The sequence below is a fragment of the Pan troglodytes genome, chromosome 1 (genome assembly GCF_028858775.2).
Source record: "Pan troglodytes isolate AG18354 chromosome 1, NHGRI_mPanTro3-v2.0_pri, whole genome shotgun sequence".
In the NCBI taxonomy this organism is placed as follows: domain Eukaryota; kingdom Metazoa; phylum Chordata; class Mammalia; order Primates; family Hominidae; genus Pan; species Pan troglodytes.
In genome coordinates this window covers 67,945,687-67,971,026 of record NC_072398.2, presented here as the reverse complement: position 1 = coordinate 67,971,026, position 25,340 = coordinate 67,945,687, and the positions used below count along the sequence as shown (strand labels likewise).

At 48.0% G+C, this 25,340-nt stretch overlaps 1 long non-coding RNA gene across 1 annotated transcript; it reads left to right on the top strand.

Moving 5' to 3' along the window:
* The first annotated feature begins 15,894 nt into the window (after positions 1–15,894).
* On the top strand, positions 15,895–17,438 carry LOC129143241 (uncharacterized). Its single transcript, XR_008546467.2, has 3 exons — positions 15,895–16,416; positions 16,956–17,027; positions 17,118–17,438. It is a non-coding gene; the product is annotated as an uncharacterized LOC129143241 (long non-coding RNA).
* The last annotated feature ends 7,902 nt before the right edge of the window (positions 17,439–25,340 follow it).

Genomic DNA, 25,340 nt, shown 5'->3' with positions numbered 1-25,340 from the left:
ACATTTCTTCAAGCACTTGTTAATAGTTGACGTATTACATAATTTAAAAAATTTTCTGTCTCTTCCATAGAATGTAAGTTTCAAGAAGGTAGTTGTATTAGTCTGTTTTCACACTGGTATAAAGAACTGCCTGAGACTGGGTGATTTATAAAGAAAAGAGGTTCAATTGACTCACAGTTCTGCATGGATGGGGAGGGCTCAGGAAACTTACAATCATGGTGGAAGGGGAGGAGGCACATCTTACATGGTGGCAGGGAAGAGAGAGCATGCAAGAGCAGGAAAAACTGCCTTATAAAACCTTCAGATCTTGTGAGAACTCATGATCATGAGAACAGCATGGGAAAATCACCCCCATGATCCAAGCACCTCTCACCTGGTCCCTCCCTTGACACATGGGGATTATAAGGGATTATAATTCAAGATGAGATTTGGGTGGGGACACAGAACCAAACCATATCAGCAGTCTTGTTTTGTTGATAATTGTATCTTCAGCACCTAAAACAGTGTCTAGGACATGGTAGGTGCTTAGAATATTTGCTAAATAAATAATCAATTCCTTAAAAAGTCAGTGTCACATTGCCCTACCATTTTCACTTCTTCTGAAGTGAATTCAATTCCTACCATTACATTTTTAAATTACATTTTTTGACTGCCTTTTTAGTCTTTCTCTTGTGGGAGTTATTATTAGTAATTTTAGTCTCTCTCTATGCTCATTCCCTTTCAACCTAGTGGTTTTGCAGTAGCTTCTTTTTGGTCCTCACAGCCCCCAATTCAGAACCAGATTTTCAATTGTCAGCTCAGGTATCCATACTGCCATGATTTGGGGACATTGCTGATCCCAACACTGAGCCAGGGGACCTCTTTGGCAAGGTTCCTCTTCAACTGGGATAAGAAGCTTTGTATAAGTCTCAGCCCCAGCATTTTATATTCCTGGTTCTTGGGTGTGAAAGCCCCACCCAGTTTCTGGACTGGGAACCCCTGGCCATGTATAGTTCCCCTTTTACCACAAGAGAAGAGAAAAGCTCCTGGCCACCTCTGCCTGAGTGGTGACCTGGAGAACCTATAGCACCATTTCTGCTGTAGAATTGTATTTCTGTGTTTCTCTGATCCTTGGAGATGCTGATCTTTTTTTTTTTTTTTTTCCTGGAATGCAATGGCGTGATCTCGGCTCACTGCAACCTCCTGGGCTCAAGCGATTCTCATGCCTCAGCCTCCTGAGCAGCTGGCAGTACATGAACTTGCCACCACACCCAGCTAATTTATATATTTTTGGTAGAGACAGGGTTTCACCATATTGCCTAGGCTGGTCTCGAACTCCTGACCTCAGGTGATCCACCTGCAGCAGCCTCCCAAAGTGATGGGATTACATGCGTGAGCCACTGCGCCCGGCCAAGATGCTGATCTTCCGGAGCAAGGCTTGGACTTTCATTTTTAAAATTTTTGTATCTTATGTATTATTGCTAGGTGTTTGGAGTGGTGGGGGGCTCTTAAAGCATGGATTTACAGTACCATTGTGCCTGGAAGGTGTTTGTGTCCCCCATTAAACCTATTGGAACAGCAGGCCCGCGGGGTTCACTCTGGAATGGCTGCAATGCTGACGTTGGAGGACATGTTAAAGCTCACCTAGCTCCACCTCATCTTACAGAAGCAAGGCCCAGTGGCTTGCTTCAGGCCCCGCATTTTGTTAGCCTCAGAGCCAGGAAGGTAAACGTGACTCCATGCCTGGGTCTTTGAACACTTGCCTTTGAACATCTGATGTTTTTCACGCAGAATGGCCTTCCTGCTTTGCTGCTGTCTGAGCCTCACAGTTTAAGGGTCAGCTCTAGTTCTACCCAGTTTTCTGTAGTCTTTTCTTCTTCCCCAGGCATATGGCACTTAAAAGGGAGGGAAAGAGCATGGGTTTTAATCATTACTTAGTGCCGACCCTGTAGTGGCTCTGCATGTGGGCTGGGCGGGGTGTCTTCACAGTTAATGGCTGTGTGAACGCTCACATTTTATATACGCCACTGCTCTCTAGTGGTCAACCCAGGCATCAACTCTGTAGTCTGGAACAGTGAGTAAAGCCACCCCAAGCTGTTCATAGCAAACATTAAGTTTCTCATAGTCATAACTTTCCTACCATTCATGGAAAAAATAGTTCAAGTCCTGTTTATTTGGTCTTTCAAAGCCAAATATATTATATTTATTTATATAATCAGAAACTATATATCTACCTCTGTATGTAGAGGTACACACATTCTCCCATTGAAGTTGATCATTTAAGCACCACTGTCCCATAGAAATATCACATAGGGCTGAGGCCAGGCATGGTGGCTCATGCCTGTAATCCCAGCACTTTGGGAGGGTAAGGAAGGAGAATTGCTTGAGCCCAGGAGTTTAAGACCAGCCTGGGCAACATAGCGAGACCCTGTCTCTACAAAAAATAAAAAAATTAGCCAGCAGTAGTGGTGCACATCTGTAGTTCCAGCTACTCAGGAGGCTGAGGCAGGAGGATCACTTGAGCCTGGGAGGTTTAGGCTGCAGTGAGCCGTGATTGTGCCACTGTACTCCAGTCTGGGTGATGAGACTCCGTCTCCAAAAAAAACAAAAAAACAAAAAAACCCCAGAAATATAACATGAGCCACATAGTAACTTAAAATTTTCTAGTAGCCACATTAAAAAATAAAAAACATGTTAAATTCATTTTAATGATATAATTTATTTAACCGAATATATCTAAAATATTATCATTTCAACATGTAATCAATGTAAAAATTATTCACCAGATATTGTATATTCTTTTCTTGATAAGTTTTTGAAATCTGGTATGAATTTTACACTTATAGCACATCTCAGTTCAGACCAGCCTCACTGCAATTGCGGGTAGCCACATGGGGCTAGTGGCTACTGCTTTGGACAGCAAAGGTCAAGGGCGGTGGTTTCCAAACTCCGTCCTTGCTCTTGCAACCTCCGGGGAGGGGAGAGGAGCTGAAGTTTAAGTTGATCACCAATGGCCAGTGGCTTTATCAATCGTGCCTCATAATGAAGCTTCCATAAAACCCAAAGAGACAGTGTTCAGAGAACTTCCGGATAGCCGAACATGTGGAGGTTCTTGGAGGGTGGCGTGCTCAGGGAAGGTATGGAAGCTCCACGCCTCTTCCCTCATACCTCGCCCTATGCCTCTCTTTGTTTATATTCTTTGTAATATCCTTCATAATCTGGTAAACATGTTTCCCTGAGTTCTGTAAGCCACTCTGGCAAATTAATCAAACCGAAAGAAATGTTGTGGAAAGCCCAGCTTGAGGATCTGTGGCTGGTGTCTGGAGGAAGAGGGAGGCAGTCTTGTGGGACTGAGCCCTCAACCTGTGGGATCTGATGCTATCTCCAGGTAGACAGTGTCCGAATTGAATTGGAAGATACCCCTGCAGCTCACGTCTGCTGCTGAATTGATTGCTTGCATGTTGGTGGGGTAAAACCACTGAGTATTTGGTCACAGAAGTCTGTTGTTTTTTGAGACAGAGTCTTGCTCTGTCACCCAGGCTGGAATGCAGTGGTGCAACCTCCGCTTCCTGGATTCAAGCAATTCTCATGCCTCAGTCACCCAAGTTGCTGGGATTACAGGTGTGCACCACCATACCTGGCTCATTTTTGTATTTTTAGTAGAGAAGGGGGTCTTACCATGTTGGCCAGGTTGGTCTCGAACTCCTGGCCTCAAGCTATCTGCTTGGCTTGGCCTCCCAAAGTGCTGGGATTATAAGCTTGAGCCACTGAGCCCGGCCAAAAGTCTTCTGTATTCATGTTGTTGGTGGTGTGAGAGCAGAAGAAACATTGTTCATGTTTGTTCCACTCACCTTGGCTGTTGCCACACACCTTGGAGGATGGCATTGCAATTTTGTGTGCCTCCTTTTAAATGCAGAGCAATGGAAGCTGATAAAATATAAGAAGAGAAAGCCATTGTTTTATGGGGAAGGTCGTTAATATCCTCCCAGGCTTTTAACAGGCCTAAATCTGAGGTGGTACTGGATCAGTTTGTCCCATTTCATGGGGCTGAGGGACAGAGGGGGAAGAATCTTTTTTGGGAGCAGCAGTTTTCCCCTCTGTACTCTGGAAGGAGCATCTTCTTGCAGTTGCTCCAAGTTGCAGACTGGTCTCAGGGTCCTCTCATCTCTAATTGGTGTCCCCCTTGGTTCATCTGTCTGACTGCATGTCCTAGCAAGTCACAGTTCTATCCCAGGCATCAAGGCTGAATTTCAAGGTGTCCTTAAGGTATGTCTTCTGGTCACCCTGTTTATAAATGCAGGCCTTAATTCTCCACTCAGCAGCCTCTACGGCACTCATTAGTAGCTGTGTTTCTTTTTTCAAATATAACCTTTATGGTAGAGTCATAATATGGAAAAGATGCCAGCAGACTGAAATTTTGTAAATCAAATAATTTTGATTGCTCTGGGTGCTCACAATTTAAGGAATCCTGTGGTGAATTCTTTTGTAGACCGAGTAATCAGCCCTCTCTTTGTTTTAAAAATTCAAGTTTTAATATATTATCTTGCCTGAGGGAGATGATTCCACGCATATTAAAAATAAAAAAGATGCAAAGAAAAGATCCCATCTTCATGCTCCCCTTCCATATTTAAGTGGCGGTCTGTAATCACAATTATCCAGCTCTCAAGCAATTACACTAAATATTAATGAAAGAACCCTAGTCACACAACTGTGCCCAAGGGAAGCTTCTGCCTGAAAGTCAGGGTTAATGGCCTCACAATTGTTTTAATGGATTTTCAATGAAGTGTGAAGATGACAGGCCAACAAGGGTGAGGTTCCATGACAGAGCACAATTAGCATCTTCCCATTAGTACCTGACCTTGTTTCTATTTTTATTTCTTTACAATCCTGGTGAACTGATTCCCTGAGTATTTATTTATTAGTTTATGTTGAACACAACTCATAAGACCTTTGTTAACTCAGAGTAAGAGCGCCCATCTCCACTGCTTCTGCGGGAGAGGTATTATAGCTTTGTTTCATGGGGGTGTTGGTAAAGCCCCTCCTGATGATGTTTAGACAGCAAGGCTGATGCCCGCACATTCTAATGACTGACATGCTGCTGCTTTCCACTGGCCCTTTCTAACTCCCTGGCCCTCTTGTGTTCCACCCTTGTGACTCCAACCCCTGAAGAACTCGGCCTGAGACACCCAGCTCCCAGTGCCTGGTCCTCTGTTGTTTCTTTGTCCTCTGGAGTAATTGCTAGTGGTTACAAGCTCAGCCCCTGGAATCACATTGCTTGGGATGGAATCCTTCCTCTACTAGCTGTGTCTTTTGGCAAGTCACTTGATCATTTGGTGCCTCAGTTTCCTCAGCTGTAAGATGAGCCTTTAGTGCCTGTGGGCAAGCCAAGGGCCTTGTGCGGAACTCCTCCAGGGTGCCCTGTCTTCCTCCCGCATTTTGAGTCCACGTTCTTAAACCCCAGGAGTTTCCTTGACTCCCCTCTTAGCACTTCTGGGGACTCAGATTTTGCTCCGAATCTCTGGTTCCCTGACTGAGTCCCCTCTTTCAGAAAGGCTGCAGAAACTCTTTTTCCTTGTTTTAAAATTGGTGTTCTAACCTAGGGATTGGCAGCTATGGCCTGCCAACCACATCTAGCCCACAACTTATTGTTATAAATAAAGTTTTATTGGAACAAGCCAGGCTTATTCATTTATGTATTGTCTATGGCTGCTTTCAGGCTGCCACAGCAGAAGTGCGTAGCTGTGACAGAGACAGTGGCTCACAAGTCTAAAATATTACTATCTGGCTTTTTCCAGAAAATGTTTACCAACCCTTGCCTGTGTCCAACCCTTGAAACGTTTACCAACCCTTGAACTGTGTCCCCACAGAAAGATATGTTGAAGTCCTAACCTCCAGTACCTCAGAACGTGACCTTATTTGGAAATAGGGTCTTCACAAAGATAATCAAGTTAAAATAAGGTCATTAGGGTGGGCCTTAATCAATATGAGTAGTGTCCTTATGAAAAGGGGAAATTTAGACACAGAGACAAACGCACACATGGAAGATGTTGTGAAGACAACACCCTGTGAAGAGGCAACACCCTGTGAAGAGCGAGGCATCTATGCCTGAGGCTACCAGAAGCCTGTAGGGAGGCCTGGAACAGCTCCTTTCTGAGGGCAACGTGGTCTTAGACTTTAGGCCTCTAGAGCTGTGAGACAATAGATTTCTGTTTTTTTAAGTCACCTGGTATGTGGCAGTTTGTTATGGCAGCCCTAGGAAATGAGTGCACTGCCTAACCAATTCTTTTCTTTATTTCTTGTTGTTCTTTTATGTAACACATTTGTATGTTGTGCCAGGTCACTTCAAGGTGGCCCTCATACATGAGGTAATGGTGTCACCACCCAGTGTGTTCATTTTGCCTGCTGCCCAGAAAGAGCTGAAGATCAAGACTGGGGAATTGCAATAGAGAAAGAGTTTAATTCACGTGGAGATGGCTAAACAGGAGACCAGAGCTATATTATAACTCAAATCAGCCTCCCCCAAATTTTGGAGGCTAGAGTTTTTCAAGGTTATTTTGGCAGGCAGGGGGAATGGGTGTTGCTGATTGGTTGGGGATGCAATCCTAGGGCTGCGGAAAACAGTCCTTGTGTGTTGAGTCTACCTCTGGGTCGGGGAGCCACAGGCTGGCTGAGTCTTGAGCCACTTGTCCAGGTGGGTAAGTCTGAAAAAGATCTCAAAAGACCAGTCTTAGGTTCTGTGATAGTGCTGTGATCTGCAGAATTAATTGGGGAGGTTGCAAATTTTCTGACCTCTGGAATAATGGCCAGTAATCGTTTATGTCTACACCTCAGCAGCATCTAGTCTCTTCTCATCCTCTTAACCTGGTGGCCTTTCATTCATAGATTTTCATTAGTAAACCACCTTTCATTTCAAAGGCAGTTTAGTTTTGGGGAAGGGCTATTACCATTTAAACTGTAAACTAAATGTCTCCCAAAGGTAGCTTGGCCCATGCCCAGGAATGATGGAGGAAAGTTTGGAGGTTAAAGACAAAATGGGGGTTGGTTAGATCAGATCTCTTTTGCTGTCATAATTTTCTGTTATAATTTTTGCAAAGGCAGTTTCAGCAGGGCCAGTTGTCAACTCGTTTAACAGGTGACGGAGGCTCAGAGGCTTTGAGGGCCTTGTGCAGGGGCCCCTTGTAGGGCAGCAGTGGGGAGAGAACCAGCAATTCCCGAGGGCCCCTTCTGTGCTTTCCTCACATCACTTCGCAGCCCCCACAGCCAGCTGAGGAATTATAGGAAGAATCAGGCAGTTATGACTAGAAAAAGTGTGCTTTCTCTCCTGCCTCACTTCCCTGTCTCTGCGGGCTACTCAGCCACCTGAAGGACTGTCACTGTTGGAACCAGCCTGCACGGGATGTGGAACGTCTAGGGAAGTTGTTTCTTCCAAGGACAATGCTGGCCTCACCAGTGTGTGGCAATAAGAGACAGGATTGCTCTAGAGACTGAAACCGCCTTTGCAAAAATCATAACTGAGAAAATTATGACAGTGAAAGATACCAGACATAACTGACCCCATCTTGCTTCTAACCTCTAAACTGTCCTTATTCATTCCTGGGTATAGGCTGAACTAGCTTTGAGAAGGACTTTAGTGTATAGTTTATATAATAGCCCTTCCCAAAAGGCTAAACTGTTCTTGTAAAACAAATGAAAGGCCACCAGCTATGAAGTCAAGACGACAGTGGCTAGAATTCTAAATATTACCAGCCATTATTCCAGAGGTCGTAAGATTTGCAACTTCCCCAGTTACTCTTGAAGGTAACATCAACATTGTGAACCCAAGATCTGCCTTTTGAGATGTCTTTTCAGTTTTTTACATTTCTAACAACTGGATGGTCCCACCTGGACCTGCCAACCAGTTCTGGGGCCCCCACCCAGGAACTGACTCAGCAGAAGAGAACAGCTTTGACTCCCTATGATTTCATCCCCTGGCCAACCAATCAGTACTCCTGATTCACTGGCCCCTGACTCACCAAATTATCCTTAAAAACTCTGATCCCTGAGTTTTCCAGAAGACTGATTTGAGTAATAATAAAACTCTGATCTCCCGCACAGCTGGTTCTGCGTGAATTACTCTTTCTCTGTTGCAATTCCCCTGTCTTGATAAATTGGCTCTGTTTAGGCAGGAGGCAAGGTGAACCCCTTGGGCGTTACAGGACCTCTTCTTTGGCCCTGTGGGGTGTGCTGGGGCCTGAGAGGGGACAATGGAAGGGGCCTGGGGGCTGTTCCAGCGTATAAAACCATTGTGAAAGTTGGTGCTTTCCCTGGTTAAGGTTTGGTCTTGGATGCTGTAGGTTCCCCTGACCTCTGGCCCCAGGTGCCCATGCAGTCTAAGGTTCTTGCAGCCATGATCTCTGTTTCTTCCTTGTTCTGCTGTTACAACGATTCTTCCACATCATGGATATTTTGTGAGTTATGACAGGAGTTTGGGGACCACAGGTAGGGACGGTCATCCTGAAAGGGATGATCTCCATTTTATAGAAGAGAAAACTGAGTCTCTGTGGGGGTGAGTCTCACAGCCATCAGGGATGATGGTGGCACTGGGAGTGGCCCTTCTGGCTCTGCAGCTCTTGTGGTCACACTGGGCTGAGGTGGGGCAGTGTCCATGTGCTTGGCCTCTTTTCCCATCGAACATCATTCAGAATGTGATTCCCATGTGTGGGGTGGGGTGGGGGGAGCGAGAGCCCCAGCATAGACTCCGTGAATGCCCTTCTCCATGCACTGACTATGGAAAGTGCTGGATGCACTGAGTGTCACTAGCTAAGGTAGGGGAGGATGGAGAACTAGAGGGAGAAAAGCCAGGGTGTTTTCTGGGGAAGAGAGGAAGCAGGAGGCAAAAGAACAGAAGAAAAAAGTGTGAAACTGACCTTGGGACATTAACCTATCCCGCTCTCATCCCTGCCTTACCTCTGTACCCCTCCCCGCAAAGTTGAAGGAGGTGCCACCATCCTGGCCTCAGAGACACCAGTTCCTGAGACTGCCCAGCCCTGGGTCAGCCTTAGCAAAAAGGTGTAACCAGGGGCTGCAGCTGTCCTGGAACTGTGGGAAAGCCTGGGGTTGGGTGTTGGGGGATCTGAAGCTGGGGTTGAGGAGGAGCTGATAGAAGGACTCTGGGAGGCAAGGTCCCACCTCAGCAGGGTGGGACAGGTGCCTGACACGTCATTGTCAAAGGCGTTGGAACCAGAGTGACTCCATCTTGAATAGGGGCTGGGTGAAATGAGGCTGAGAGCTGCTGGGGCAGCATCCCCAGGAGGTTAGGCATTCTCAGTCACAGGATGAGACAGGAGGTCACAAGATGCAGGTCACAAAGACCCCACTGATAAAACAGGATGTGGTAAAGAAGCTGGCCCAAACTTGCCAGAACCAAGATAGTGACAAAAGTGACCTCTGGTTACCCTCACTGCTGATTATATGCTGATTAGAATGCGTTAGCATGCTGAAGACACTCCCATCGGTGCATGACAGTTTACAAATGCCCAGAAGTTACCATGTATGTCTAAAATGGGGAGGAGCTCTCAGTTCCTAGGGAAATCTCTGCCCCATTCCCCAGAAAACTCATGAATAATCCACCTCTTGTTTAGCATATGATCAAGAAATAAAAATAGCCAGTAGCAGCCCTCGGGGCTGTTCTGCCTATGGAGTAGCCACCCTTTTATTCCTTCACTTTTTTTTTTTTTTTGAGACAGTCTCACTCTATTGCCTAGGTTGGAGTGCAGTGGTGTGATCTCGGCTCACTGTGACCTCTGCCTCCTGGGTTTAAGCGATTCTCCTGCCTCAGCCTCCCGAGTAACTGGGACTACAGGTATGAGCCACCATGCCTGGCTAATTTTTGTATTTTTAGTAGAGATGGGTTTTCACCATGTTGGCCAGGCTGGTCTCAAACTCCTGACCTCTGGTGATCCACCTCGGCCTCCCAAAGTGCTGGGATCAGGCGTGAGCTACTGCACCTGGCCTATTCCTTTACTTTTTAAATAAACTTGCTTTCACTTTAGTCTGTGAACTTGCCCCAAATTCTTTCTTGTGTGAGCTCCAAGAGCCCTGTCTTAGGGTCTGGATCAGGACTTCTTTCCGGTAACATCCTGACAGTGGTTGGGGAGCAGGGCTGCCCCATTCCTGCTTGAGGGAGGCTAAATAACAGCCCCCAAATATGTTTATGCCCTAATCCCTGGCACTAGGAATGTTAACATGTATCAAGAGGGACTTTGTCCATGCGGTTAAGGATCTTGAGGTGATTAGCCTGGCTTATCTAAGTGGGGCCCAGGTAATCACAAAGGTTCTCATCAGAGGGACCCAGGAGTCAAGAGTCAGAGAAGGCAGGAAGATCCGGGAAGCACAGACTGAACTGATGCGCTTGCAGAGACTGGAGAGCTGTGTTTTGGAGACGGAGGAGGGGCCAAGGCAGGCCATGGATTGTCTTCCCCACACTTTGGAAGGAACCAGCCCCGCTGATACCTTGATTTTAGCCCCATTAGCCTTATTTTGGACTTCTGATCTCCAGGACTGTAAGAATAATACTGTGTTATTTTAAACCTCTGAGTTTGTGGTGATTTTTTGCGGCAGCTGCAGGAAACAGAAAATGCACTGCCTAGATGGACCCTCTGACTCCCCACCACCCAGGCTGGAGCGGCAGAGGCTGCCAGGAAGAGCCAGAAAACAGGTGAACCCAAGGCCACTCCCTCCCCAGCCTGAGGTAAGCAATTCTGGGAGGTGTGGGGCCGTGTGGGGCCTGCTGAGGCGGTGTGGGGCCTGCTGAGGACAGCAGCCCTTCCAGGTAGGGTTGGGGCCTTCCCTGTGCCGAAGGCAGGAAGGGATCTAAAGCCCAGCCGCCCCTCCCCTGACCCTCAGGACACTAGCCCCAGTGCAGGGGCCCTCCAGCAGCTGCAGAGCTCCTCTAGCACCTGGTGTGGCACAGCAGCTTCCTTTATCTGATGATAGGTCACTGACCAGCTAATACAGGCCAAGCCTGCTGGGAGGCCAGGAATATGGCCATGAGGAGCACAGCACGATGTTCCCTCTGTCATGTGTGCATATTCTAGTGGAGGAAGACTGACAGTAAGTAGGTAAATATATGTACATCAGGTGGTGGCAAGGGCTGTGGAAAAAATGAGCAAGAGAGGGGCAGAGAAAGTGGTAGGATGGAAGGGAGATAGGGTGGGCAGGGAGGGCCAGATAGAATGCAGTTTGAGCCACGTAGATCTCTGAAGGAAGGAAGAACATTCCAGGGATAGGGACCAGGAGGACACAGGTGCCAGGACAGGAGCATACTGGGCATTTTCAAGGACAGGATGGAACCCAATGTGGCTGGTGTGGAGTGAGAGGTGGGGAAGGGATAGGAGCGGGAATGGGGAGGGAAGATGGCCTGGGATCCTGTGGGCATTAGCCGGGCTCACAGGGGAGCTCTTGGAGGGTTCTGAGCAGAGAAGTGAGCTGCTCTGTGCATTCCAAGGGTCCCTCTAGGAGACCTGAGATACCTCCTTGCCCTGTTCTGCAGCTGCGCTGGCTGCAAGGTACAGATTTGGCCCTCAGCTAAATTGCAAGGAAGACAGAGGAAGAGAGAGGAAGATTCCATTCTCCTGTTTCTTGCCCATTTCTCCTCATCAGTGGAACCCTGCCTGTACATGGTCTTCTTTATTTGCACACAGCTCCCTGCCCTCCCCAATACCTTACCAATGATTTACACTTTAGTAAAATCAAGGCTATGCATTCCATGACCCCTTCTCCAAAGTGATGAATTATGTCTCCAGAAAAGATATGTTGAAGTCCTAACCCCCAATTACTGCAGAATATGACCTTATTTGGAAATACGGTCATTGTAGATGAATTAGTTAAGATGAAATCACGCTGGAGTAGGATGGGCCCTTAATCCCATATGAATGATGTCCTTTTAAGAAGATAATGTGGGCTGGGTGTGGTGGCTCATGCCTGTAATCCCAGCACTTTGGGAGGCGGGTGGATCACCTGAGGTCAGGAGTTCGAGACCAGCCTGGCCAACATGATGAATCCCCATCTCTACTGAAAATACAAAAATTATCTGAGCGTGGTGATGGGCACCTGTAATCCCAGCTACTCAGGAGGCTGAGGCAACAGAATCACTTGAACCCAGGAGGCAGAGGTTGCAGTGAGCTGAGATGGTGCCACGGCACTCCAGTCTGGGTGACAGAGTGAAACTCTGTCTCAAAAAAAAAAAAAAAAAAAAAAAAAAAGAAGCTGATGTGAGATACAAGGGAGGAAGGCCATGTGAAGATGGAGGTGGAGGTGGGATTAGGCAGCTGCATGCCAAGAACAAGGCCAAGGATTGCTGGAAACCACTGTGAGCTGGAAGAGGCAGGGAAGGACTCTTCCCCAGAGCCTCCCGAGGAAGCGTGGCCCTGCTGACTCCTGGATTTCAGGCTTCCGGCCTCCAGAATAATGAGAAAATGAATTTCTGTTGCTTTAAGGCACCTGGTTTGTGGTACTTTGTTATGGCAGCCTTGGAAACGAGTCCCAGGGATGTTTCTTAGGGTCTGATTTCTAATCATAAAATTTGAGATTTTATCCCATTCAAAGAAATATCCGAAGTCTTATTAGCCTACTAGTCAGCCTTTACCTGAGGACAAAAGTGCTTTGTTTTGGGGGAATCCTGGGGCTGTATGGGAATTCCGAAGGGCACATTTGGCTCAATGGCCTGGATGTCTTACCTTTGGGAAGCAGGGAGCTGGGAGGAGCCTAGCTGGACCCCTGCCCCTCTGCTGGATGGGTTTGGCTCAGGGTGTGGGTATTGGGTAGGTGTGGATACAAAGTCTTGGTCCTTGCTGTGGCAGAGAAGGTTGATAAAGGGGCCTGGGGAAAATTATATTAGATGCTGAACTTTGCCTTTTATTCATTTGCCTGAAGATTAAGCTGTCCACAGGTTAATCTGCAGGTCCGTTCACAGGCAGGGACACAAAATGATCAAGACAGAGTCCCTTTCAAACAAACACCACACATGTATGTTCACTGTGGCATCATTCACAATAGCAGAAGGTGCAGACAACTCAAATGTCCCTCAGTGGATGAATGGAGAAACAAAACATGGCACACCCACACAATGGAATGCTCTTCAGCCATAGATGGAATGAAGTACTGCCCCACGCTACAGCATGGACCAACCTCAAAGACATGATGCTGCGTGAAAGAAGTCAGCCAGAAAAGACCATATACTGTATGATTCCTTTCATGTAATATACCCAGAATAGGCGAAGCCACAGAGACAGAAGGCAGAGTGGTGATTGTCAGGGCTTGGAGGAGGGAGAAATGGGGAGTGGCTGCTTAATGGGTATGGGTTTCCTTTAGGGTGGTGAAAATGTTCTGGAACTAGGTAGTGGTGATGGTTGTCTAACACTGGGAATGTGCTAAATGTCACTGAATTGTGCAATTGAAAGTGGTAAATTTTTGTAATTTTACTACAATTTTAAAAAAACAACAGAGTGAGAGAAGACAATCAACAGAGAAATAGATATTTAACATATGCGCTATGAAGACCAAGAAGATGGGCTAAGGAGGCAGAGAGTGATGACGAGGGTGCTATTTTATGGGGTGGTCAAGGCTGGCCTTTCTGAGGAGGATGTGTGGGGAGAGCCAGGCACATGGCTGGGAGGAGACCCTTCCAGGATGTGGAGGAGGAGCAGCAAAGGCCTGGGGCAGAAGCGAGAAGGAGTGCTGGGGAACCAGCAAGAGGCTACCGGGACTGCAGCTGCAGTGGGAGGGGGTGGTGAAGGGATGGGGTGGGGGGGCGGCGGGCAGAAGAGGCCAAGCGCCTGCAACCACTGTCAGGGGTGGGAGCAGAGTAGTGGAGGGAGGGGCGAGCGTGGAAGCAGGAATTCAGCCAGGAGGCGGTTGCAGACAGGGATCTGTTTCTGAAGATCCATCAAGACCGGAGACTAAACACTTGCTTCTTGCTTTGGCTGTGCTGCTATTAATTAGAGCTCTGCAAACGGCCTCTCTCCTGTCCTCAATTCCAGTGCTACAGGGTCATGATTAAGCAGATCTGTCACTAAGTGAGGATTTTGTTGTGCTTTTTGAATGCAGTGCCTAGGTATGTTCATTTATTTTTCTTTCAAGTTTGTATTGAACGACGTATTATATCTCACATGGTAGGTCTCCTGTGCCCCACTGCCTGGGGCTCCCTGTCCCTCTCCACTTGCTTTCTTTTTTCCCATTGCACTTACTTATCACTACCCAACACATTGGACATGCATTTGGCATGCTTGGTTTTATGTGTCAAACTTGGCTAAGCTATAAGACCCAGTTTTTTTTTTTTTTTTTTTTCATTTTTATTTTTGAGATGGAGTCTCACTTTGTGGCCCAGGCTAGTGTGCAGTGGCGCGATATCGGCTCACTGCAAGCTCTGCCTCCTGGGTTCATGCCATTCTCCTGCCTCAGCCTCCTGAGTAGCTGGGACTACAGGCGCCCGCCACCATGCTTGGCTAATTTTTTTATTTTTTATTTTTTAGTAGAGACGGGGTTTCACCGTGTTAGCCAGGATGGTCTCAATCTCCTGACCTTGTGATCTGCCCGCCTTTGCCTCCCAAAGTGCTGGAATTACAGGTGTGAGCCACCGCGCCCAGGCAAGACCCAGTTATTGAAGCAAACGCTAACCTAGTGTTGCTGTGAAGGTATTTTATAGATATGGTAAACAAGATCAGTTGTCTTTAAGTAAATGAGATTACCCTTGATAGCTTGGTGGGCCTCATCTAATCAGTGGAGAGGTTTGAAGAGGAAAACTGACGTTTCCCTATGGAAGAAGAAATTCTGCCCCAAGACTGCAGCATCAGTTCCTGCATGAGTTTCCAGCCTGCTAGCCTGCTCCACAGATCTCAGACTTGCCAGCCTCCACAACTGTATGAGCCAATTCCTGAAATAAATTCCTTTATACATATATGTAATATGTACACATACACACATCTATGTCATCTAGATTTGGAGCTAATCTAGCTCCTCCTGGCTCTGTTTGTCTGGAGAACCCCGACTGATACTGATGTGTTTATTTGCTTATCATCCTCCCTACCCCAGACGCAGGCTCTCTAAGGGGAAGATCTTTTGTCTGTTTCCTTCATGCTGTGTCTGAAGTGACCAGGACAGCAGCCGGCAATAGGACGTGCTCAGTCGATATTGTACAATGGATCTTCATAATTCTTGCTTATTTGCGTGGTTGTTATCTGTCTGAAATTCAAGAAAGAAGGACATGAGAAAAGAAAAGGATGAAAGCACACTGGTCTTATCTGAGGCTGGGGATTTCCCCGTTGGGCCCAGCGTTGTGGATTCTGCAGTTGAGTTGTGTCTGTTTGCAGCTGAAAGAAAGCTGTGGCAGTGAGGAGAGGTTGCAAATTTAGAATCAAGTTCAAGTTCTCCTAGCAACATGCACACCCCCGCTGCTGGCTGGTGTAATCCAAGCACCAAACACGTGCAGCTGGGGTAGTGCGTGTTGCTAGGAGAACAATGACTCTCTTGCTTCCAGAGCTGGTAGGTGACTGCGGTATTACCAGGGGCGCACAAAGTGGGTGTTGCCCTTTGTTTCCCAAGTAATTGTTTTAAAGCAAGGTGAGGAGGAGCCTGGGGAGGGGTAGAATGAGAGAAAGCATGAACCCTGATTTGTGTTTGTTTGTTCAGGAACTAGAGGTTAGTGAAAAGCCTCTTGTTTCAGAATGTGTCCCAAATGGGTTTACAATTAGTGACAGAGTCTGTAGGAGCTTATGAAACAACCAATTCCCCACACTGTTTGGCTCTCAGCATCCACAGACCATCTGGATCAGCTGAGCATGAAGTGTGGGGGCGTGCATTGGGGGTGGGGTCCAGAAACAAAAAAGATCAAGCTGGCATCGGTTGGGGCGGGAGAGGGATTTGGGTTTTCAGATTTTCTTTCGCTTAATTACATTCGCAAGCTGTCCTGATCCTCATTCCCCTTCCCCATTGTTTCTGCCCTGTCAGCGGGGTTGACCGGCTGAAAACAGACCACCCGGGCAGCCAGAAGAACTGTGCCTGTCCCGGCAGCCCTGACTCCGGACAGGTGGTGTGGGGTGGTGTGAGGTGGTTGGGGGATGGGAGAACAGGGAAGCAGGGCCAAGGACAGTAATATCCCTGGCCACTCTTCATATATGTAGTCACCAATGCTCAAAGTCCTCCATGCCCCCACTTCCATCCTGCAAAGGAGGAAGCTGAGCTGCCAAGGAGTGGCAGAGCTGAGAGCAGCACCAGCTCCGTCTCTCCCGAACACCACCTTCTTTCTCCCATGTCTGCCTGCAGGATTTGATGATGAGACATCGTCTGCTACAGGATTTGCAGGGAAACATGGAGCATCACTTTGGGCCTATTTTCTAAGAGAATGGTCTGAAGAGAATAGATTCAAGTTTTCTCCCAGAAAAGCCTCTGCTTCAGGAGCAGGTAGCAGAAAAAATACAATATGTTCATCAAACAGGTTTGATTCCCCTCCTGGACACATGGAAAGGCTATCTTTTTTTTTTTTTTTTAAGACGGAGGCTCGCTCAGCCACTCAGGCTGGAGTACAGTGGCATGATCTCTGCTCACTGCACCCACTGTCTCCTGGGTTCAAGCGATTCTCCCGTCTCAGCCTCCCAGGTAGCTGGGATTATAGGCACCCGCCATCATGCCTGGCTAATTTTTGTATTTTAGTAGAGACAGGGTTTCACCATGTTGGCCAGGCTTGTCTTAAACTCCTGAACTCTGCCCGCCTTGGCCTCCCAAAGTGCTAGGATTACAGGCGTGAGCCACTGCACCCGGCTGGAAAGGCTATCTTTCTGAGCTTCCACTACTGTAAGGTGGAGTCATAGTGTTAGAGTAGGTAGCTAAGCAGACATGAGCAGGACAGGAGAGGACTCCCCACCCCCCCGCCCACAGGAATGTCAGGCAACCATCAGGTGATGGTCAGGCAGTTGTTAACTGTCAGTCTAAAATAATAATAGGGCATAGCTGGCACCAAGGAAAGGAAGACTCCTAATAGAAAACACCTGAAGCTGGTGAGCAGCCGCTTCCTGGTAAGATCTCAGGAGCTGGGCGAGTGGGCTCTAGCCTGGGCACTAAGAGGCAAAATGACAGAGTTTAACCTGTATATGACCTTCTTCTAGGAACACTCGACTGGTAAGGGGAGAAATGCCTCAAATGAGCATGTGCACAACTTCAGTAAACATGCTGTGCATGTGGCCCCTCCCAAGTGCCCGCAGGCCACCACGCAAGTGGACAGCCCTGGACAGCCTGCCCCTAGGGAAGAATCAAGGGAGGAGAAACAGAAGCCCTGGAACTGTGCTAGTATATAAAACCCCAAGTCAAGGGCCGAATGGCAAACTTGGATCTCTCAAGTCACCTGCTTGGCCCCCTTCCAAGTGTACTTTACTTCCATTTGTTCCTGCTCTAAAACTTTTTAATAAACTTTCACTCCTGCTCTAAAACTTGCCTCGGTCTCTCCCTCTGCCTTAAAACGACTTCTGCCCCCTCAGCCGAATTCTTTCCTCTGAGAGGGCAAGAATCAAGTTGCTGCACACCCCTGCAGATTCACTGCTGCTAACAATGGGGCTGGTTTTCTGGCCTGTGGAAGGTGGGCTAAAGGGATGAGCAGCCCTGCCTGGCTCGGTCCTAAAACCTGCCATACCATCCTCCCCCTGTTTTCTTCCCGTCTGCTTGTTGGATGCAGGGTACCCAGGGTGGTACTCCAAGGCCCTGAAAGACAGTGGAGCTACTTGGGAGGAGCCCAGGTCCCGAATGCCTTAGTGGAGCAGAATGTCTGCTACACTCAACTTGTATTGGACTCTGAAGGCAAAACTCACCTTTGTTGTGTTGGGCCACTAAGTTTTGGGGGACATCTGAAACAGGCTGTGCTGATTAATACGGAGTGGCCAGGAGGGCATGGGAAATGATCAGTTTTGTGGTCTGGGGGAGAGGCAGTGGGATTTGGTGGAAGTGTTTCCATGAGGGGGCAGAGAAGAGCCTCCTGGAGATAGAAAGGTGAAGTGGAAAGTGCTATCCTAAATTGAGAAAAGGGAGCCAGTGTGTGTGCACCCTCTTATATTTGTAAATTAGAGTTAACACTTCTGGTGGGGCCCTCTGTAAACTGTAAATACGGATAATAATGAAGGTTTGTATTGCATACTCACTTTTCTAAGTGCTTCAGATGGATGATCTCATTTAACCCTCATACCATCCCAGTGAGGTAGGAACTATTAATATCAGCCTCATTTTAGAGGTGAGAAAACAGAGATGAAGCACTTTCCCCACCATCACCAGAAAGTAAGTGGCACAGCCAGGATGGAGTTGAGGTATCCAGGCTCTTGAACCTGCCTCTTAACCATGATGTCTCTCTCTCTATGGACAGCACACTAAAACCTTTCTAATGAGGATGAAGAATTCTGCTGTTATACCTGGTGGTCTGAAATAAAGCAGAAATTTGGCTGGCTCAAGTGTTCCAGGTTGCTCAAGAAGCCATGCAATTCAATCCTCTCTGAAACGGTGCTGTATATTCCTGGAAGCATCCTAGAGGGAACAGGGAGCGCTGGGCTGATGGGGGAGAATGAGGGTCGAGAATGGGGGAGGCCAGCCTGCATTATTTGTAGGCTCAGAGGAAGGGTCCTGAGTGGAGGACTAAAGGAGCCACTATGGCTAGACCAGTGCTCTTCTGACCCTGGTGCCACCCAGGAGTATGTCTCACTGCTGGGGCTGGCCAGCCCTGGCACATCTGGAGAAAGGACTGTTGGTGGGAAGAGACCTCAGCCACCCTCTCCAGAATGTGTCCTAAGAAGGAGGATGGGTCCGAAGGTGGGAAACGTATCCTATACATCTTTTTTTTTGAGATGGAGTTTCGCTCTTCTTGCCCAGGATGGAGTGCAATGGCATGATCTTGGCTCACTGCAACCTCCGCTTCCCGGGTTCAAGCGATTCTCCTGCCTCGGCCTCTCAAGTAGCTGGGATTGCAGGTGTGCACCAGCACACCCAGCTAGTTTTTGTATTTTTAGTAGAGATGAGATTTCACCATGTTGGCCAGGCTGGTCTCAAACTCCTGACCTCAGGTGATCCATCCACCTTGGCCTCCCAAAGTGGCGGGATTACAGGTGTAACCCACCACACCCGGCCTCCTATACATCTTTGTATCTTATACAAGAGAGGTGTTGAATCCACAAAGCAAATCCTTAGCAAGGGCCTACTATGTTCCAGGAGATGTACTAGATGCTCTGATAGTGAACCATGGCACGGCCCCTTCCTCATGGAGCTTTCAGTCTAGAATCTTCATCGGAGGAGGAGCTGAAGGTCATAGGCACTATAGGGCTGGGATGGCAAAAGGGCTCTGAAGTTCAGAAACCTCCAAAGCTAAGTCATACAGTTTGACTGGGATGGGGTTGTTTACTTGCAAGTGTTTTCTGACAACTGGAAGCTGTTCCTAATGGCAATTTGTCCACAAGAACTTATACAGTGCATTTTAGAGTTGCGGGAGAGTGAAGGAGCCCTCACCTGGGCTGGCTTCCACCAGGGAGCCAGACGGGGAGCTCTTGAATGGGAATTTGGATAACTCTTTTTTAGGACCAGCAGAAATGATGCCCAGAATAGGGTCTTTCCATTTTCAATGTCGCTTTGCATGAACAGCTACTTGAGAGGCTGAGACAGGAGAATCACTTGAACCCGGGAGGCGGAGGTTGCAGTGAGCCAAGATCATTTGGGATTAATTAAGTCTACCTTTAATTTTCTCAGTGCCACAGGCACTCAGATGGAGCTGAAACCTTGCGTTGAATTAGGAAGAGAAGAAAAATCATTGGTGGGTCTAGAGCCTGCAGACATGATTTGCTGCTGGGACACTGCATGCAGGCAGCTGCGCTTTTCCCCAGTCTCTCTTGCTTCCTTGGACAGCAGCTTTTGGTAGTGTAAGTGTTGGATGCCCAGCTGATGTTTGGCCTTAGGGTGCAGGCAGACTTGGTGTCCTCATTCCTTCAACAGATGTGCTCTAAGTGGGAACAGCCTCCCTGTGCCAGGGATGTGTCTGTCCCCTTTTCATGCAAAAGCAGTGCTGGGAGTGCAGAGGCAATGCGGATGGGAGCTTGCTCATTTTCTTCATATTTCCTTTAAGCTCCAAGACCCCCATGCACTCTCCACATCAGGTTTAATGCAACTCACATGAACTTACAGATGAGCAGGGCAGAATTCCAAAAATATCCCTCTGCGGTCACCTCTCCTGAGCTCCAGCCCTCTGTTCCTAGTTGCTTTCTGGATGTCCTGCAACACGTCCCAATCATTATGTCCTCCTTTTACTCCACCACCATTTATTTAGAGTCTTCTCTATGCCAGGCCTTGCTAGTGGTGAAGAATAAAGAGTCAAAGAAGAGCTAGCCCTGCATCAGTTCAAATGGCCACCTCCTTCCTCCACTGGACCAAGCATTCCTTGCTCCACAGCGAGTTCTCAGCACCTGGGAGTTAGAACATAGTAGGTGCTCAATAAATATTGTTGCATAGATGTTGGATAAACTAAACACCTGTCTTCAAAAGGCTTTGGGAAGATTGGGGAAACAGAAGTGAACCAGTAACTGCAGTTCACCCAGCACAAATGTTAGGATGGAGGTGAGTAAGAAGCTGTACTGGGGAAGAAGAAGGGCATTTGACTAAGTCTGACTGTGGGACTCAGGGGCTGCTTCCAGGAGGAGGCAATGCTGGAGCTGAGAATTGAAGAATAAGTGAGAGACAGCCTGGTGAGGAAGGGGAGGGGAGTTGGGGGAAGGATATTCCAGCTCTTGACAACAGCAGCCCAGGGACACCACTGCAGGTGTATTCTGGGAGCAGTAGTAGTAGGTGAGGTGGAGAGGTCCAGGGCAGGTGGCCAGGCTCATCTTTCTGCAAACCAGCCCCACCTTCCCCATCTTCCCTGGTTCTCTGGTGGGCACCCTCATTGTCCTGGAGCCGTTAGAGCAATCCTCCACAGTCCAGCTTGTCTCTTCCTTGGGATGAAGCCCTCCAGGTTCCATGCTCGCTCCAGCTGGGGCCTCTGGTCTAGCACCACCACTCCACCTTCACGTTCTGCTTGCCTGGGTTGCTGTCTCTGTCTCCTAACTGGTCCTCCCACCCCTTGTTTGGCTCCAATTCATCCTGCATACTTCTGCCAGAGTCATCCTTTTAGCGCTCAGATCCTTCCCCTGCTCAATAGCTTTCAGCGGCTCCCAGGTATCTACTAAATTAGGTGAAAACTTCTTTTTTTTTTTTTAAGAGATGGGGTCTCATTGTCACCCAGCCTGAAGTGCAGTGTCACAATCACAGCTCACTGTAACCTTGAACTCCTGGGTTTGTTACATAGATATACATGTGTCATGGTGGTTTGCTGCACCCATCAACCCATCATCTACATTAGGTATTTCTCCTATCTCTCCCCTTGCCCCTCACCCCCCGACAGGCCCTGGTGTGTAACGTTCCCCTCCCTGTGTCCATGTGTTCTCATTGTTCAACTCCCATGTATGAGTGAGAACATGTGGTGTTTGGTTTCCTGTTCCTCTGTTAGTTTGCTGAGAATGATGGTTTCCAGCTTCATCCATGTCCCTGCAAATGACATGAACTCATTCTTTTTTATGGCTGCATAGTATTTCATGGTATATATAAGCCACATTTTCTTTACCCAGTCTATCATTGATGGGCATTTGGGTTGGTTCCAAGTCTTTGCTATTGTGAATAGTGCTGCAATAAACATACGTGTGCATGTGTCTTTATATAGTAGAATGATTTATAATCCTTTGGGAATATACCTAGTAATGGGATTGCTGGTTCAAATGGTATTTCTGACTCTAGATCCTTGAGGAATTGCCACACTGTCTTCCACAATCGTTGAACTAATTTACACTCCCACCAACAGTATAAAAGTGTTCCTATTTCTCCACATCCTCTCCAGCATCTGTTTTTTCCTGACTTTTTAATGATTGCCATTCTAACTGGTGTGAGATGGTGTCTCATTGTGGTTTTGATTTGCATTTCTCTAATGACCAGTGATGATGAGCTTTTTTCATGTTTGTTGGCTGCATAAATGTCTTCTTTTGAGAAGTGTCTGTTCATATCCTTTGCCCACTTTTTGATGGGGTTGTTTGTTTTTTCCTTGAATTTTGTTTAAGTTCCTTGTAGATTCTGGATATTAGCCCTTTGTCAGATGGATAGATTGCAAAAGTTTTCTCCCATTCTGTAGGCTGCCTGTTCACTCTGCTGATAGTTTCTTTTGCTGTGCAGAAGCTCTTTAGTTTAATTAGATCCCATTTGTCAATTTTGCCTCCAAATTTCTATGGAATCCTATGTGTCTTTCAAGGCCAGTGTTAAACTCTGCTGTCTCTGTGAAGCCTTTCCCAACTCCCTGATGAAATCATATTCTAGCTCTTCCCTCCTTCCTCAGCACTGTGCTAGCCTCTCTCTTGAGCTGGAGGGTGATGGCTCCTTATCAAAGCTATTGGCAGTACTGAGGTGCTAAGCCATGTGTAAGGGCTAGGGCATCCAGGCAGACCTAGACTGTAGCAACCACTGCCTGCAAAGTCCCAAAGGGAGCCCTAGAGGAAGAACAAACAGAGGAGGAAGCAGAATCACCTTTGCTGGTAGCTGGGCTTGGACCATAAACCCCATGCAGTGAACTGGGGTTAGCTGGGCTGAGTATGGGGGCCTTCTTCTCCCCAAATCTCTGCTCTTCTTGTTCTCTGGCCAGCCACATGGAAGGACAAGGACAGTGCCTCAGCCTGGGCCAGTGAAGTGCATCTGCCGGGTGAACAGAGAACCTCTGCAGCTACATCCTCAGCTTATCTTTTATGCATAGTGACTACACCCACTTGCAAATATGTCAATGTCCTGAAATCTGACCAACCAGATGAGTGCTCTTCTTCCTTGGGTCAGAATGAAAGGCGAGGTGAGGGAGTCTTGACATCTTCTCATCCTGCCTTTGAAATCCCCCAATACCCAGCACAGTGCTGAAGCCAGAGTAAGAGCAACAGGGAATTGTTGAATTAATTTGAAACCAATACTGCTACCATGAGACTGGGTCTGCCTCTCACCTCAGAATCCAGGACGTGGAACTTCTAAACAGGGTGAGAATTGACATCAGAGTGCTGTCCACTTGGCTGCTAGGCATCTCATCCCTCTGCCTGCCTCTGTGCAAGTGCACTTAGACAGTGGAGCTCAGTAAAATCCAGCAACCCACGGGGCTTGGAGAACTCAGAGGAGATGTCTGTCAAAGCTCACTCCCAGAGATTCTGGCACTCTGGAGGACCACAGAGGAAACAGATATTGCGTGGCACCATGTGATGCAAGGGGGAAGAAAAGCCTGAGAAACAGAACAAACTGGGGAAAAAACACTGTGAAGCAGAAATACACAGGCTGTGATGGTGTATGTGACCCTCTCTACTTAGGAAGGAAGACAGTAAGAAAGGGGGAAGGGAGGAGGAGGAGGCTGCTAGGATCTGCATAGGACCCTGCATGTCAAAAAGGACTTTTGGGGCTGGGTGAGGTGGCTCACGCCTGTAATCCCAGCACTTTGGAAGGGTGAGGTGGGCGGATCACGAGGTCAAGAGATCGAGACCATCCTGGCCAACATGGCGAAACCCCGTTTCTACAAAAAATAAAAAATTTGCCTGGCGTGGTGGCATGCACCTGTAGTCCCAGCTACTTGAGAGACTGAGGCAGGAGAATGGCGTGAACCCGGGAGGCGGAGGTTGCAGTGAGCTGAGATCGTGCCACTGCACTCCAGCCTGGCTACAGAGTGAGACTCCATCTCAAAATAAATAAATAAATAAGTAAATAAAATAAAATAAAATAAAAAGGACTTTGAGGAGATGTGTTAATCAAAGGAGCTGAAATCCCTCATTCGGGTCTGCCCTGCCTGGTGCTGGGCCCCTGCTCAGCTTGCCCCAATCCTGTCTCCTGAAGCAGGTGGTCTCGCTTTCTCCGCAGCTGCTACCCATGGTACCCAGTCAGTGAGGGAATGCCGTTTGGCTCGCTGCTCTGTTTCGGGGGTAGAGGTTGGGTCAGGGGTGCCTCTCTCCTCACTCTGGGGTCAATTCTCATCCTGCCTTGAGATTCCAGGTCTGAACTCTGAAATGGGGGACAGCTTCATTCTTATGATACTGGGCCAATAGTCAGGGGCCTGGGTTCCACTGCTGTGGCTATCAGAATGGGGTCTGCAGGTGGATTTGTTCTTGTACAAGGAATAGCCCCATACAAGTGGGCAGGTGGAGGTGTTCATGTGCACTCTGAATAGATGCTGGTGGCTGTTGGGATGTCCTAGGTCACTCTGAGGTTCTGTGATTGTGCTTTTGAAGTAGATCAAGTAGGATCCTAGTTAACTTTTGGCTTTTCCTTTGTCCTCCAAATGTCTTTGGGGATTGTAATGTCTGTTCTACTGGTTTCCTGAAGAGTGAGCTGCCTTCTAAATTTTATATAGTAAAATCCTTAAGATCATTTAAATTTCCCATATGGAACTTCGTATTTTTGGATCTCAACTGCATGCTCCTTTCTTTCCCCTCCAAACAAAAGTCTCCTGTTTGAGGAGTTTTTAATGTCAGGACTTGAGGGGCTTACTCTTTAAGTAAGTGTATTTGTAATTTCTTGTATTCACCTGGTTACTAAAGCTATCACAGATCAGAAACTTGGAATACCATGGTTTTTGGTCTTCAAAATGCTTTCGTCAGCATTATTTCGTGCAAGCCTCACCTCCCCCACCTCCGGAAAGGAGGTTGGGTAGATTTTTATTTTTATCATCATTTTTCCACAGATGGGAACATCGAGGCACAGATGGGCTGGGGCACACGTAGAGTCAGGGCATAGCTGGGATTAGAACCTGGAGTCTCCGCCAAATGCTATTCCCCAGAGACCTCAGCCAGGGAGCGAGGCGCTTCTCCAACGTCAGGGTGTAGAGTCCCGTCTTTGTCTTCTCATCAGCCCAGAGCTGTGGCGCTGTGGGTGTAATGCGCTTGGCACAGGGAAGCCAGGGATTCCAGGAGCAGGAACCTCAGACTCATGCCAGAGATTGTCCTACAGGAGGGGTCACCTGGGGCCGGGGATATCTAACCCACAGGGAGAAAAGGGCCCCTGCAGGCTCTGCGCACCGGCGCCCGTGCAGCCCTGCCCACGGATCACTGTTCCTGGACTGAATGAATTGCTCTGTGACCTACAGACTAGCAGTCCCTTCGGTGATACGCCCTTCCTTCCACCTTCTCTCCCTTTTGTCACCTCGGGTATCCTCTGGGCCTCCAGGCTCTTGCAGGCCGCCTTCCGCCGCCGATTCCGCAGATGGCCACTGGGTGGCGCCCGCGGCGTGCGGGCCGGGCCTTGGCGCTGACTGGGGCGGTGCGTCCAGCCTGCAG